This window comes from Echinops telfairi, unplaced genomic scaffold, assembly GCF_000313985.2.
Source record: "Echinops telfairi isolate 266 unplaced genomic scaffold, ASM31398v2 ScPeMD7_7469;HRSCAF=8507_0, whole genome shotgun sequence".
NCBI classification, from domain to species: Eukaryota; Metazoa; Chordata; class Mammalia; order Afrosoricida; family Tenrecidae; genus Echinops; species Echinops telfairi.
Window position 1 is genome coordinate 56449386 of NW_022111372.1, and position 15598 is coordinate 56464983.

A 15598-nucleotide genomic window follows, 5' to 3' on the forward strand; every position below is an offset into this window, starting at 1 on the left:
TGTTCACGCGTGGGGAGAGGGGCCCTGCGGTATAGTGGATGAAGCATTGGGCTGATACCCATGAAGTCAATGGTTTGAACCCAGTGAATCCACTCTATAGGAGCAAGATGAGGCTATCTGCTCTTGTAAATGTTTACAGCCTCAGAGACCCTATGCAACATCTGTACCGTGTCTTACAGGGTCAGTGCAAATATGGCTGTGGGTGTGACTGTCGGTGTAATGCCATGCAGGGTAACACAGTTGCCGTCCATAGTGAAATATGCAATTTATGGAATGTGATCAACCAATCACTCAGGTGAGGTCAGTGTAGGGGGATCCTAAACCTACCAACTTCTCAGTGGTAGAAAGAGAATTGGGTGAATCTGCTGCACAAGACCTCTTCAGAGTGTTGAAAAGCAACCGAGTTACTTTGAGGAATAAGGTGCTGCTGACCCAAGCCATGGTAGTTTCCGTGGCCTCCTACGCCTGTGCGAGTTGGACATTGATAAGGACGAACTAAGAACTCGTGTATCTGAATGATGGTGCTGGTGAAGGACCACGGACCGCCAAAAGAACCAACAGATCCGTGTTGGAAGAAGGGCAGACAGAACGGCTTCGGAGAGGCAAGGACGGGGAGACCACCTGTTGTCAGGAGAGAGCAGTCCCTGGACAAGGACATCATGCTTGGTCAAGTGGCGGGGCAACAAAAAAGAGGTAGACCTGGGGCAAGACGGGTTAACGCAGTGGTTGACACAGCAATGGGCTCAAACAAAGGAGTCGTTGAGAGGACGGCGCAGGGCCGTCTGCACACAGACGGGGTCCCTCTGAGTCAGAACCACCCGACGGCCCCTCAGGACACACAGATTAGTGTAGACACGGCGGCATGCGTGCACAGTGGCCACAGTGCCCAGATGGAGTGAGGCGGCTACACGGTTGAAGGACTGCACTGTCCCGCAGCACCAGGATGACCCACAGAGAAGGCCTCCGCACATCCAAGACCCTGCCTTTGGGCTTTCAGCCCTCAGAACTGTGACAAAAATAAATTGCTGTTCTTCAAGGCCAGCGAATGTGTTATCGTCGCAGACAAAACAGGCAAAGCCTAGAACTCTTGTGGAGTTTGGCCATTGGAGCGGTGCAGGCATCGCCTGGTGCCTTGCTCAGCAGGGCTTCCTACCTGGACCTGCAGAGTGGTGACGAGAGGACATGCTGTCAAACAAGAAGGTGGTAGTTGATGTCTTTGAATTGTGCGTCTAGAAACTGTTGAACTGGTCCTTTTTTTTTTTTAACACTACAATTAAAAAATAATAAGAGTAAGGATATTGGAATCAGAAGAGACCTGGCACTCTGTCCTGGCCCTGGCACAAGTGGATCAAGTGACCTTAGGTGAGTTATATAATTTCTAAGAAACTCTATTTCCTCAACCTCAAAATGCAAAGAACGGGTACCTCTGGGATTCTGTGAGGAGTGAAGGGGATGATGCATGGGACAGAGATCCTGGTGTCTGTGGCTAAAGCTTGCTGAATGAGAGTGGACTTTCCCTGTTCCAGGGGGAAACCTTAGCCCGGGGCCCTGTGCACAGGGAGGCTCCCTTAAGGGGAGACTCCCGCCAGAAGTCAGGTTCAAATTCCACTCCCTCAACTTCCTCCCTGTGTAACTCTGGCACCTTCCCCATCCCCTGATGAGACTGCAGTGGGGTGAGGGTGAGGGACTAATTCCCTTAGCGGTGTGTTGGACACCCACAGGGGCAGTTTGTTCTGCCCTGTCCTCAGGGTCCCTGTGAGTCAGCATCGACTTGGTAGCAGTGAGTTTGGTTTTTCGGTTTGGACATGGTAGGTGCTCAGTAAAGTTACTGGTACTTGTCTCATGGCCAGACCTGGGCCAAACTCTCGGGAGTTCGATCTATTCACACATTTCCCTTCCTCTACCACGTGGAGGAGGAGTCCTGGTGGTGGTATGGTCACCGCAGGGTCGGCTGTTGGAACCCCTTCCCCCCCCCCCACACACACACCCCGCTCCTTGGGAGAAAGACGGGGCTTTCTATCCCACCAGCAGTGACAGTCTTGGAAACTCTAGGGGCAGTTCTGCCCTGTCCTGCAGGGTATGGCACTGAGTTGGCATCGACTCGATGGCAGTGAGTGGGACTTCAGGGTGACCTGGACAAGTGACCCAGCACACCCACCATGGACAGATCTGCAGTTGGAGTGTGAGGGCCTTGGAATGGCGGGGCTTTCCATAATCTGGAGGTAAGTTTTCAGAGAACAAAGGAACTAGAAAGGCAGGCTGCTGTGACCTGACCTGAGAACCTGCTGTGACCAGACGCTGTGCCCTAAATCGCAGGCAGGCTGCAACATGGAAACACTGTTTCGAGGACACAGGCTGACCTTCCTGATCGGAGCTCCCATGTCCTCTGACAGACGGATTAATCTAGTCATTTTGGGGCCATCTCCGTTCAACTTGGAGATTCAACCCTGCTGATTTGGGTTTACAATTCAACACAGTTCTCAGGAAGTGGGGAGAATGGGATGGTGGTGGTGGTGGTGGGGAGATGGGGTGGGCAATTATCTCCCTCTCTCCTGCCTGGCATTGGTGCATAGGGAGTGCCTGTCCTGTTACACTGTGACCTTGACCGCTGGCGATTATCCTCTGGGTTGGAATCTGCTGTGCACTTGTTTTGCAGCGTTCAGGACTCACGAGGATGGCTCTGCGCTTCAGGCCACTCAGACGGCCGCTCGGCTTTCTAACGGGTCTCTTTGGGTCCAAAGTGGGTGCTCTTTCTACTTTGACACACTGCTCGCCGACAGGAAGGACCCTGGCCCCCTCCACCGCTCACTACGATGCTTTCAGAGTTGCTGCATCAACAGTGAGGGGAAATGAAAAACCCAAGCCACTGCCACCGAGCGCGTCTGACTCACAGTGACCCTGTGGGCCAGAGTGGGGTGACCTCTGTGGGTCCCCAAGACTGTAGATCTTTCTGGGAGGAGAGAGCCTCATCTTTCTCCTGGGGAGCGGCAGGTGCTTTCCAACCGTTCAGCTTGTGGTTAGCTGTCCCACGCGTGCCCCACGACACCACCGGCTCCTTCAGCTCGCACAGTAAGGGGCAAAGTCAGGATTCCACCCCGGCTCTCCAGGGCTCCATCCTGCTCCCTCTCTTCCTGTGGTAGAGCTTGGCTCAGCCCGGGGATGACAGGGATGTCCACTGGATGTCATTATTCCTCTACAAAGGCAGGCTGGACCTCCGCCATGGGGCTACAATTGGATTCCCCAGCCCGGGACAGGAAAGCAGCCTAGGATAATCCGAGGGCAGCTCCCCCGAAGCTCCCTGTCTGGCTGACGAGAGGCATAGCCTTCTCTTGTTGCTATGGGGTGGGAAACCACTGTAGCTCTTCTTCACTCTCCTGCCTTGTTTCCTAGCGCTGCTGCCATGCACTGGGGGCTTATGGGAACAGACATTCTTTTTTTAAAATCATTTTACCGGGGGATCGTACAACTCTTACCACAATCCATCCATCCATCCATTGTGTCAAGCACGTTTGTACGTATGTTGCCATCATCATTTTCAAAACATTTTCTTTCTACTTGAGTCCTTGGTAGGAGCTTCTCCCTCCCCCCCTCCTTTCCCTGCCCTCCCTCCTCCATGAATCTTTGATAATCTATAAATTATTATTTTTTTTCATGTCTTACACTGACCGATGTCTCCCGTCACCCACTTTTCTGTTGGGATTATATGTAGATCATTGTGATGGGTTCCCCCTTTCTCCCCTACCCTTCCTCTTCCCCTCCTGGTATGGCTACTCTCAATATTGGTCCTGAGGGGTTTTTCTGTCCTGGATTCCCTGTGTTTCCAGCTCTTATCTGTACCCATGTACATGCTCTGATCTAGCCAGATTTTAAAAGTAGAATTGGGGTCATGATAGTTGCGGGTTGGGGAGAACCATTAAAGAACTAGAGGAACGTTGTCTGTTTCATCAGTGCTATACTGCACCTTGCCTGGTTCATCTCTTCCTTGTGACCCTTCTGTAAGGGGATGTCCAAGTGTCTACAGATGGGCTTTGGGTCTCTGCTCCACATTAACTCTCATTCACAACGATAGGATTTTTTGTTCTAGGTCTTTGATGACTGATACCTGATCCCATCAACACCTCATGATCACACAGGCTGGTGAGCTTCTTCCATGTGGGCTTTGTTGCTTCTCAGCTCGATGGCCGCTTGTTTGTCTTTAGACCCCAGATGCTGTATCTGAGAACAGACATTCTTTGCTCCCCTTTTGGAGGCTGGTCGTCTAGGGGGCAGGGCCGTGCTCCCTCGGAAGGCTTGAGGGCTGTCGGCCATAGGCGGCTCTTTCGGTTCATACACGTGGCTCTGAAGTAAAAGTGAAACATTTCAAAGGATATTAGTCAGATCATAGCAATGATATGTTTATGTCTCTTGAATAATTTTCAAATTGTTGTGAAGTCCCAGACGGGTTCTTCCATCTCAAAAGTTTGCTGGCCCCTGCTCTAGGACACAGGTCCATCCTTGTGTCTGAACACCCCGGCCGCAGGTTCCTTGGCCTGCAGCTGCAGCACCTCACAGCTCCTGTCTCTTCGTTTTTTAAAGGACACCACTCAGATGGAGGGGTGTCCCTCAACTCCAAGGTGACCTCGTGTCACCTGAGACCGCCTCCCACAGCTGCCTTTCCAAACAAGGTCCTGCTCATTGGTTGTCAGTGTAAATGTTGAGGGGACACAATTCAACCGGCAGTGTCCCCTCACAGCCTCTGCCCACCATTCTCTTTCCCAGGCTTACAATCTTTTTTAAAGATCATTTTATTGGGGGCTCTTACAGCTCTTATAACAATCTATACATCCGTTGTACCAAGCATATTTATACAAATGTTGACATCATTATTTTCTAAACACCTACGTTCTATTTGAGCTCCCCAGGCTTACAATTTTATCACCTTAGTCAACCCTCCCATCTTCCAACCTCTAAGGGGGGTGTGTGGGGGGAAGGAGTGGGGGAGGAGGGAGTCCTTTCAAAATAGTCCCTCCAATGGGAACAGGCTGCCCGTTCTCGCAGAAGGCTCCAGGCCAGTCCAGACGATATTCTCTGGGCGGCAGTGCTGGGTCACAACCACGTGTCCATGAGCTGAATGATTTACGGCAGCCTGTGCTGTGGGGTGTCTGTAGGACGGAGCGCCCCGGGACTTTCAGAGGCTCATGTTTGGAAGGAGACCAGTAGCCCTTTCCCCTGAGGTGCCTCTGATTGGACACGAACCTCCAGCCACCCAGTTCATCAACAGCTGAGCACGCAGGTCATGGAGATGGCAGAGGGAAGGAGTGTGAGTGTTCCTGGGGTGCGGGGCAGGAGCAGTGGAGGGCAGGGGCCAAGGACGGCGCAGACGGTCCATAGTGCATGACTTAGGTGGCGGGACGCCTGGGTTAGCTTATCTCGCGCTGAGTGGCTGAGAGTCGCCTGTCTGAGTGATCTGGTGCCTTCATAATGGAAGCACCACAAGGTGGTGGTTGTCACACACAAGGATTGATTTTCTCGCAATTTAGGAGGCCTGAATTCAGGGCACTAGCTCTAGGGGAAGCGTTCCCGTTTTGGGCTCCGCAGCCCAAATGGAGTATTGCCTTGACCCTTTGGCGATCTTCATGTGATATGGCGTCTGTCGTCTCCTGTTCAGCTCCCTCTCTTGCTTTTCTTCTCAAAGGAGGTTAATTCAAGCCTCTGCTAATCCTGTCTCACTAAACAGGACAGAGACCCCATTTCCAAATGGGATTATAACCACAGGCCAAAACCCTCCCCCTTTCTCCCTCCCCCTCCCCCTCCCCGAAACCCCACTGCCATTGAGTTGATTCTGTCCCACAGGGACCCAGAGGAGAACTGCTCCACAGGGTCCCCAACTCAATCTTCATGGAAACAGACAGCCTCATCTTTCTTCACGGTTGCCCCAGATAGGGAGAGACCCATAGTTGCACCTTAGATGGTCTCCAGCACCCTTTTTTTTTTTTTTTTGGCAATGAGGGGGAGACACACAATTCAATCCATAACAATGTATGAGTCAAAAAGCTGTGTGCAGTGAGAGCGGACGATGAGAGACGGGGCTGGTGGCAGGCGTGGTAGGGGCTCCCCACAGAGGAGTGCTGCCCAGAAGAAGAGGTCCAGGCTACTTGCTATGATGGGCCCTACTTGAGCCTTTTCTCACCCGGAAGCAGTGTAGAGAGGCCACCCTAACTTTTGTCCTTTGGATTCACCAACAAAGTGGAGTGTGAATGCCCTGACCTTCTCAGATCATTCACTCATCCCCCAGGGCTGGGCATTGACTACTGTGGTAGTTATGTAATCTGTTGTCAATCTGAGAGTCCTCAGAGTGAAGGGGTGAGTTTAGCCTGTCAATCAGGTCAAATCTTGATGACCTCATTTAGAGGTGCTAAGGAGATAAATAGCTCACTGGAGGCGGGACGCTCACTCACTCCCCAGGAGCCACGCTTGCTGACAAGACACATGGAGCTAACCAGAGCCCTGGAGCTGAAGGAACCATGTGGAGACCCCCTGCCAGCGCTGAGATGCCTCTACTGTCGCTGTATCCACAAGACTTTCCACCCACTGGCCTGTGATCTTCCTGCATTTGGTGTCATTGCATGTGTTTCATGAGTCTAAAGAGGAATTTATAGCTTGGTATTGGACAAATGGGCTAATACCGGACTTATGGACTTGATCTGGACTGGGCTGGGATTTTTCTCAATATTCAGCTCTTGTATGTAAAACTCTTTCTTATACACATACGCATGTTTGTAAATTTGTTTCTCTAGTCTACCCAGACTATCACAGTACTACATGGTTTAGAATCAGGAGAGGTGTGCTTTAGGGTTGGATCCTCTCACCATACTTATTCAGTCTGTGTGCTGAGCAAGTCATCCGAGAAACAAGCTTACATGAAGAAGACTCTGGTATGAGGTGGAGGAAAGCTTGTCAACAACCTGTGCTATGCAGGGGACACAACTGACTGAACTAGAAGAGGACTTAAAGCACTTGCTGATGAAGGTCAAGGATTGTAACCTTCAGGGTGGATTACAACTCGATGTAAAGAAAACCCAAATCCTCACAACTGGACCAACAGAGACCACGATAAATGAAGAAAAGAGTGAAGTTCTCAATCTTTTGTGTTGAAGAAAATGCCCAAATGAAGCGGTGATCATGAAATCAAATAATATATTGGGCAGATCTGCTGCACAAGACCTCGTTAAGGTGTTGGAGAGCAGGAACGTTACTTTGAGAACCAGGGTGCGTCTGACCCATGCCAGGGTGTTTTCCAGTGGCCTCACATGCGTGTGAAAATTGGACAATGATTATAGACAGGGGAGGAAAAAACTGCCTCCTTTGGATTATGGTGCTGGTAGAGAACATGAAGGTGCATGAAGGTGCCAGGAGAACTACCCTGTTTCCCCGAAAATAAGACAGTGTCTTATATTAAGTTTTGCTCCCAAAGATGTGCTAGGTCTTATTTTCAGGGGATATCTTATTTTTCCATGAAGAAGAATACAGTACACATTTATTGTTGAACAACAAAAAAGAAAATTTATTACCTGTGTATGGTATGGTAGTAGTTGTCATCACAAACCAGCATAATCAGACAAACTGAATCTTACAGTATCAAGAATTTCTTGGTACTACCATTATTTCCATGTACAACAATCCATGCTACATTTACTCATAATCTATGGTACATTTACTGGCACTTCCTGTCTGCTCTGGCTGTGCTGTGGCCAACAGTGAGCTGCATGCCTGCGCCCACCGCTATGGTCCAGAGTCCAGAGTTATGGTAGCTTTGGGGGGCCTTATTATCAGGGAGGCCTTATGTTCGGGGAGGTCTGATTTTGGGGGGATGCCTTATATTTCAGCGAGAGACAAAACTGTAAGTAGGTCTTATTTTCCGGGGTGTCTTACTTTCGGGAAACACGGTAGCACATCAGTACAAAGGAAGTACAGCCAGAATGCTTCTTAGAACCGAGGTAGGCGAGACTTGGCTTCATGTCTTTGGACATGTTATCAGCAGAGACCAGTCCTTGAAAAAGGGCATCATGCTTGGCCAAGCAGAAGGGGCGCAAAAGAGGAAGACTCTCGAGGAGATGTGTTGACACAGTGGCTGTGAAAACGGGCTTTCAGAGGACAGCAATCGTGAGGAGGGCACAGGACTGGGCGATGTTTTGTTCTGTGGTACACAGGGTCACGGGCGTCCTTGTGAATGAAAAGCACCTTGGCAGCACCTGAAAGCAACTACAACAACCAAGAACCCTGATGTCACTGAGGCTAGGCGTTGCCTATCAACTCCAAGGCCAGATTCAAAGCTTCCTCGTCAGGAGACAGATGAAGCTGTGCTCCTGTGCAGATTGACAGCCTCCCAAACCCTGTATGGGGTCACTATGAGTCAGAATCAATTCGGTGGCCCTGGGTTTGGTTTTGACAACAGCAGCAGGGGTGGGAGGAACCCTGTCATTGTGGTTGCTAAGGAGGGAGGGTGAGTGTAGGGAAGTGAGAAGTGGAGACCCTCATACCAGGGGAGGAGAAGGAGGGAACTGGGTACTGTGTCCTGATCCTTGGTGGGCCTGGTCTGGGCACTGTGTGTGGGCAAAGCCAGTGTTTGTCCTATGGTGAAAGGACCGACTCTGGGACAAGCATGCTGCCCTGCAGGGACCACCCACTCTGTCACCGAGGGTCCTCTGGGCCCATGGGGTGCCCTGGTACATTCCTTCTGGAGCCGAGTTCCAGGACAAATGTTGTCTCGGCCGAGGGTTGAACATGCTTTCTGTTGTTGGAAAATGAAAACTATGCAGCCCGACTACTGTTTCTCTTTCTGCCTTCGCTGCCAGAACCGAGAGCCAAATGTGCTGCCCAAGGGCGGGGTGGGGGACAGAGGCCGGGGTTTCAGCAGCCCCGCTTGGCTTCCTCCTGGGGGCGGCACCTCGGGGACCCTCCAGGCCCAGTCTTGGGTAGGAGGCAAATCTGGGAGAAGTTCGGGGGCTTGGCAAACGCACCTGCCAGACACTCAGGTATCAACTGATCAATTGACGGTGGTGGAAATGAGACTGGAGAGGCGTGGGTTCCGTCTAGGCCGACACTAATCATTTGGTAGGTCTTAATGACCACTGAATCACCGAATCCACCGTGCTTTTCCACTTCCCAGCTGTGTCTGGGTTGCTAAGGCGACACTCCCTTCCTGGGCTGAATCACCTTCACTGTCAGCCGGTGAGGGGGGGCAGCGTGCTGACTTTGTGCAGGGAAAATCGTGGTTCACGGCGGGGGTGGGGCGGGCCTGATTAGTAATCGGATGATTTACCCCATGAACATTCTTGGGGTTTTCCTGGTGGTTTGCACTTGAACTTCAGCTTCACGAGGTTGGGGGGAGGAGGGAGGTGGAAATAAATGGCTTGGAGGAGATAAGGGTGGGGTTGGCTCAGGGATGGCAAAGGTTTCAAGAACCATTGGAAGTTAATGCAGGTGGAGAGGATATTGCTCCATCTGTTGTCCAAGACTCTTCCAATGTGCTCATTCACCTGTTCCCGCCCTCATTCATTCCTTCACTCATTCCTCAGTTCATGAATGTGCAGCAATCTTTAAGCCCCCTATCTAAGGATGCATACAGATGGCTGAACTCTGCAGGTCTCTTGATGGGTCAGACAGTTTGAGCTCAGCTGCTAACGTAAAGGTTGGTAGTTTTTGCCAAATGTGAACCTACCCTGCAGCACCCCGGAAGAAAATCCTGGTGAACCGCTTCTGTCAAGAACACAGTCAGGTAAACCCTCTGGAGTTCAGGCTTGCTCCATAACATGTGGGTTGACATGAGTCAGCTTCCACTGAGGCCGCTCAGGTTGGGTGTTTGGCGAACTTAGGCCTGGAGATCCAATGGTGAGAAGGCATTCTCTCCTTCAGAGGTGGGTCCAGCCCTCTCATGTGTCCAGAAGACACGAGCCTGAACTTCTGGCAGCTCCCTGTCAGTGTACTGCTGCCACCGTTGTTGGATGACATTTGACTTGTGTGCAATGCCAATGATATCGGTCTATAGTTTGAGCATTCTGTTGGGTCACCTTTCTTTGGAATGGGCACAGATATGGATCTCTTCCAGTCAGTTGGTCAAGTAGCTGTCTTCCAAATTTCCTGGCACAGACGAATAAGTGCTTCCAGTGCTTCATTAGCTGTTGAAATATCTCAACAATCCCTGGAGCCTTGCTCTGGCTAATACATTCAATGCAATTGGAACTTTTTTCTTCAGCACCGTTGTTCTTGCTCCCATGCTGTCTCCCGAGATGGTAGCATGCTGACTAGCTCTTTTTGGCATTGTGACTCTGGGTATTCTTTCATCTTCTATGGATGCTTCCTGCACCATTCAATAATTTGCCCATAGAATCTTTCAGGGTTGCAACTCGAGGCTTAAATTTTTTTCTTGAGTTCTTTCAGTTCCAGATAGTCTGAGTGTGTTCTTCCCTTCTGGTGTTCTACTTCTATGTTTTTGTATATTTCATTATAATATTTGGCTTTGTCTTGTTAAGCTGCCTGTTGAAATGTTCTATTCATCTCTTTGACTTCATTATTTCTTTTCTTTTCTCTAGCTACTCTATGATTAAGAGCAAGTCTCAGTCTCTTTTGACATTCACTTTGATCTTGTCTCCCTTTCCCGTCTTGTTAATGACCTTTTGTTTTCTTCCTGAATGCTGTTCCTGATGCCCTTCCCTAGTTCATCGTGTCTCCATTCACTGATGTCCAGTGCATCCAATCTGTCCTTGAAGTTCATTCAGGTGGGATGGACTCAAGGTCATATTTTGGCTCTTGTGGACTTGTTTTAATTTCTTCAGCTTGAACCTGAACTTGCATATGAGCAATTTATAGTCTGTTCCACAGTTGACCCCTCGTCTGGTTTTAGCTGCTGATATTGAGCTTCTCCATCGTATCTTCCCACAGATGTTGTCATTTTGATTTTTGTGTATTCCATGCGTATTTTTTGTTATTTAAAATGTTTTTGCTATGAACAAGTTGCTGGTTTTGCAAAATTCTATCATTCGATCTCCAGCTTCATTTCTATCAAGTCCCTATTTCCAACTACTTTTCCTTCCTCTTTGTTTCCAACTTTTGCATTCCAATCACCAATAACCATCAATGCATTTTGATTGCATGCTTGATCCATTTCCACCTGAAGTTGGCAGAATTCTTCACCACTAGCTTTTGTGGTTGGTGCATAAAGCTGAATAATAGTTGTAGTGATTGGATTTCCTTAAAGAGGATAGGTATAAGCCAATCACAGACAGCATTGTACTTCATGATGGATTTAGTAAGATCCTTTCTGATAATGAATGCCACATCATTCCTTTTGATTGTGGTAATCCCGGTTGAGTAAATCATATGATTTTCTGATTCAAAATGGCCAATACCAGCCCATTTTGGCTCACTAAGGCCTAGGATATCGATCATTTGTTCCATTTCAGTTTTGGCCATTTCCAGTTTTCCTAAATTCATACTTCACCCATTCCAAGTTGCAATCATATTTTGGTTGGGTTATTTGTATTTTTCTTGTTTAGGTACTCTAATTTCCTATAGAATTTGGAAATTAGTCCTTTATCTGATACATCATTACTAAATAGTTTTCCCAACCTGGGGATTCTATTTTAACTCTTTTCATGAAACCTTTTGATGTGCATAGATGAGGTATTTTAGAAAGCTCCAGTTCTTTATTTTGACTTCTGTAAAGTGGGAATATTTTTTATTATGTCTGATAGTATGCTATGCCTTGTATCAGGACTGTTAAGTTTGCCCCTATTTTTTTTTTTTTTTGCTGATGGTCTTTATGGTTCCAGGGTTTATGTTTTTGATCCATCTTGAATTCGTTTTTGTACATAGTGTGAGGCATGGGTCCTGTCTCATTCTTTTTCAGTTTTCCAGCACCATTTATTGAAAAGGTTATCTCTTCCCCAGTTAATGTGTTTTAATTCTTTATCAAAAATTAGGAGTCTGATGATATTTGATATTATTTTTGAGTTCTCAGTTTTAATCCATTGGTCTTCATATCTATTTTTGTACCAGTACCATGCTGCTTTGGCTACTATTTAGTAGATTTTAAAGTCTGGGAGTGAAAGGCCTCCTAATTTGTTTTTATTTTTTAATAATGTTTTATTTATCCTGGGTTTCTTTCCTTTCCATAAAAGGTTGGTTATTAGTTTTTCTATTTCTTTGAAGAATTATGATGGGATTTGGATCAGAATTGTGTTAAGTTTGTAAAGTTTCGTCTTTTTTGGTAATAGTGACATTTTCACGGTTTGGTCTACCTATGCAGGGGCATGGTGGCTTGTTTCATTTGTGTACGTTTCTTTTGGTTTCTTGTAGGAATGCTTTGTAGTTTTCCTTGTATAAGTTTTTGCTTCTCTGATAAGATATACCCTTAAAAATTTTATCTTTTGTGTAGCTACTGTAAATTGTGTTTTCTTTAATATACAAGAATCCAACTGATTTCTGTGTGTTGATCCAATAACCTGCTACACTGACACATTTTTCAGTTAGTTCCAGCAATTGTTTAGTAGAATCTTTGGGGTTTTCTGTATATAAGATTATATCATCTGTGAATAAAGAGAGTTTTGGTTTTTCTGTGACTATGTGGGTGCCTTTAATATGTTTCTGCTGTCTGATAGCTTTAGCTAAGACTTCCAGGACCATATTAAATAAAAGTGGTGATAAAGGACTACCTGTCTGTTTTCTGTTCAGTGAAGGAATATGTTCAATTTCTCCTCATTTAGTGTGATGCTGGCCCTTAGTTTTGCATATATGATCTTTATTTTTTTTCATGACTGATTTGAAAAATTATTATTAATTGGGGATTAATACATACATTATTCCATCGTTAAATCCCATTAAGCAGTATTGTATAATTGCTACCATAATCAGTTTCCAAATATTTTCTCATTGACTCATTGGCAGCTCCCTCTTAACCCCCTTCACCCACCACTCTAATGCACCCCCTTATTCTACTTGCTGTCCCTTTAGGTCCATTAATCCTGGGTTTTATATACTGAAAAACAGAAGAACATGTAACACAACCTCAAGAGACATAACATAACACCTCTGAGACATAACACCTCTGAGATAAACCCTACACTTATTTATCAAATTGACATGAAATTATGTAACTACCACAGAGCCCCAAACCCTATACGACCTTTATTATGTTGAAGAATTTCCTTCTGTTCCCATTTTATTAAGTGCTTTTATCAGGAATAGCTGTTGAATTTTATTAAATGCCTTTTCTGCCTTGATAGATATAATCACATGATTTTTCGCCTTTATTTTGCTTATATGGTGAATTACATTGGTTTTTTTTGGGGGGTGTCTAATATCTTTATTGTCAGGGTCCCCTCCTTCAAACTTATAGAAAAATCCCATACCTGGGCATGTCCTGAGGAGGACAGGAAGGGGGCATAGAGACCACTGTGCTCCTGGGCAGTACAGATGAGGAGGGTGCATCGGGCATGGGGCACCCACTGGGGGAAAGCCCCCAGGGGTGCATGTCTTTCTGCCGGAGGCCTTAGCTCCTGTAAGACCGCTTACTGCAAGGCCCTGTCCTCCCCATCTGTGTCCTGGCTGTGCTCCAGCTCCTCCTTGCTGTGTGTCAGCAGCCCCTCCTCCAAGCCATCACCCCGAGCCCGTGCTTCTCCCTGCGGCATGCCTGCCTCTGAAGCTATGTCCGCTTGGGGGGACCAGTGGCCAACTTTTACTGCCACTGCTGTCGCTGCCACTGCTGGTGCCACCACCACTGGTACCACTGCCACCACTGCTGTCACCCTTCTTGCCATCTGGGTTGGCCTTTTGCTCCTCAGTGATCTGCCCCAAGGGGCCAACAGGGCGTCTATGTTGGACTTGATCTGCGTTAGCTCTGTCTTGATGGTTTGCAGCACACTGCTCTTTAATTTGGTCTTGGTTGAGTTGCTGCTGATGGCTGTGGAGTGGGCAAAGAACTTGATGAGAATGGTGGCTGAGGTGTCTCAGGAATGAAGGTCTGGGTCACCCCACCAGGCAAAAAACCACAGCCAGCTGAGGTGCTTGCTGAGGGCAAAGGTAATACAGAATGGGTAGTAGAAGAAGGTAGTTCTATCAGTTATGACCATGTGATCAATTGCAATAGCGAGGTTTGTAATTGTCAGTGTATTTTCTTTTTATGTGCTTATTGCATATCTTTCCTTTGCTCAGGTATGATATATCAGATACAATTGAACTCAGTGTGTTTTCATTTATATGCATGATAGATGATTGATGATATGTATAAGTGTGATTTCATCGATGTCTGGAAATTATATAATTATATATGGCTAAAGAATTGTGTGTAGGTGCCAGGTTTGCAAGGAGTGGATTGTGGTAGTTAATTTATTGTGCCAGCCTGGCCGATAAACACATGTGGGATTAATTGAAGGGCGGAGAGATAAATGGCCTTGCCATTTCTTGTCTCTCGCTCTTTGATCATCGGACCAGTGTGCGGCTGTCTTGCTTGTTCTGTGCCTCAATTTGCAAGCTACACTACCTGTGGCACACCTAATCCGTGGACTGTGTTGCTGTAATTTGAGGTTCCTTTAAGACCTGCTTCACCACACAATTGGAATTTACATCTCTTGAGCTGGGGACTGACTGTTGGTGACCTGCCTTGCTGTTGGCTGCTGGTGCCTGGATAATCTGAATCTATCTACAGAGGACTGCCTGGCGGCCCTCAAGACTTGAAGGAATGCCAGTGTCTCACAACTGTCTAACACATTTGAATTGTACTGAGCCATTTATACCGCTTTATAATTTAACTGTTTATTTCTTGTGTTATATATCTATCTGTATAACTGCTTTATAATTTAACACTGTTTATTTTTTGTGTTATCTATCTATCTAAATATATATTTATAAAATTATTAGCAATCTGGGTTTATCTCTCTACAGAACCCAGTCTAACACAGTGGCTTTGATGCATTGGACCAAAGAGATTGTGACCCAGGGTTGCTTCATGGGGACCGCCCTGGGCATTGGCACAGGTGACAGATGGCTCTGATAGTCAGAGCCTGCATATGGCAGATGTTGCTCTCTTGAGCCACGTAGGTCTGTTGAGGTTGGGCTTTCCAGCCATGTTGATGTCCAGGGTCTGCCCGGCCAGCACTTGCCCGTTCTCTCCCAGCACAGCTGCATGGGTATGGCGCTCATTGGCATACTGGACAAAGGCATAGCCCTTGTGCACGGGGTAGCTGGCCACATGGCTGTACATGGAGAAGATGATCTCCACGTCAGACTTCTTTACCACTGCCGTGTTGAGGTTTCCAATGAAGACCAGCGCATGGATGAACTTGGGTCATTCTTGTATGTTACATTGCTCGTTTGAACCTTCAGGGACATGGCGACCTCCTCCTCGGTTTCAACAAGCCACGTGGTATCTTCTGCTTATTACAGGTTGTCAATAAGCTGTGAAGAATGAGCTAAGGTGGACAGGTGATGAGGAGGGATGACTGCAGGAGGAGCAGAGAAGCAGCAGCTGAGTGTAAAGCAGGTTCTCTGCAACCCGTAGGGGTGACGATCAAGGAGGGGTTCCAGCAAAGGTGGTCTCTGTCAGGCATCCCCAAACAGAAAG

At 47.5% G+C, this 15598-nt stretch overlaps 1 pseudogene; it reads right to left on the reverse strand.

The window, feature by feature from the left end:
- Positions 1 to 13547: 13547 nt before the first annotated feature.
- On the reverse strand, positions 13548 to 15366 carry LOC101660089 (annotated as a pseudogene).
- Positions 15367 to 15598: the final 232 nt, after the last annotated feature.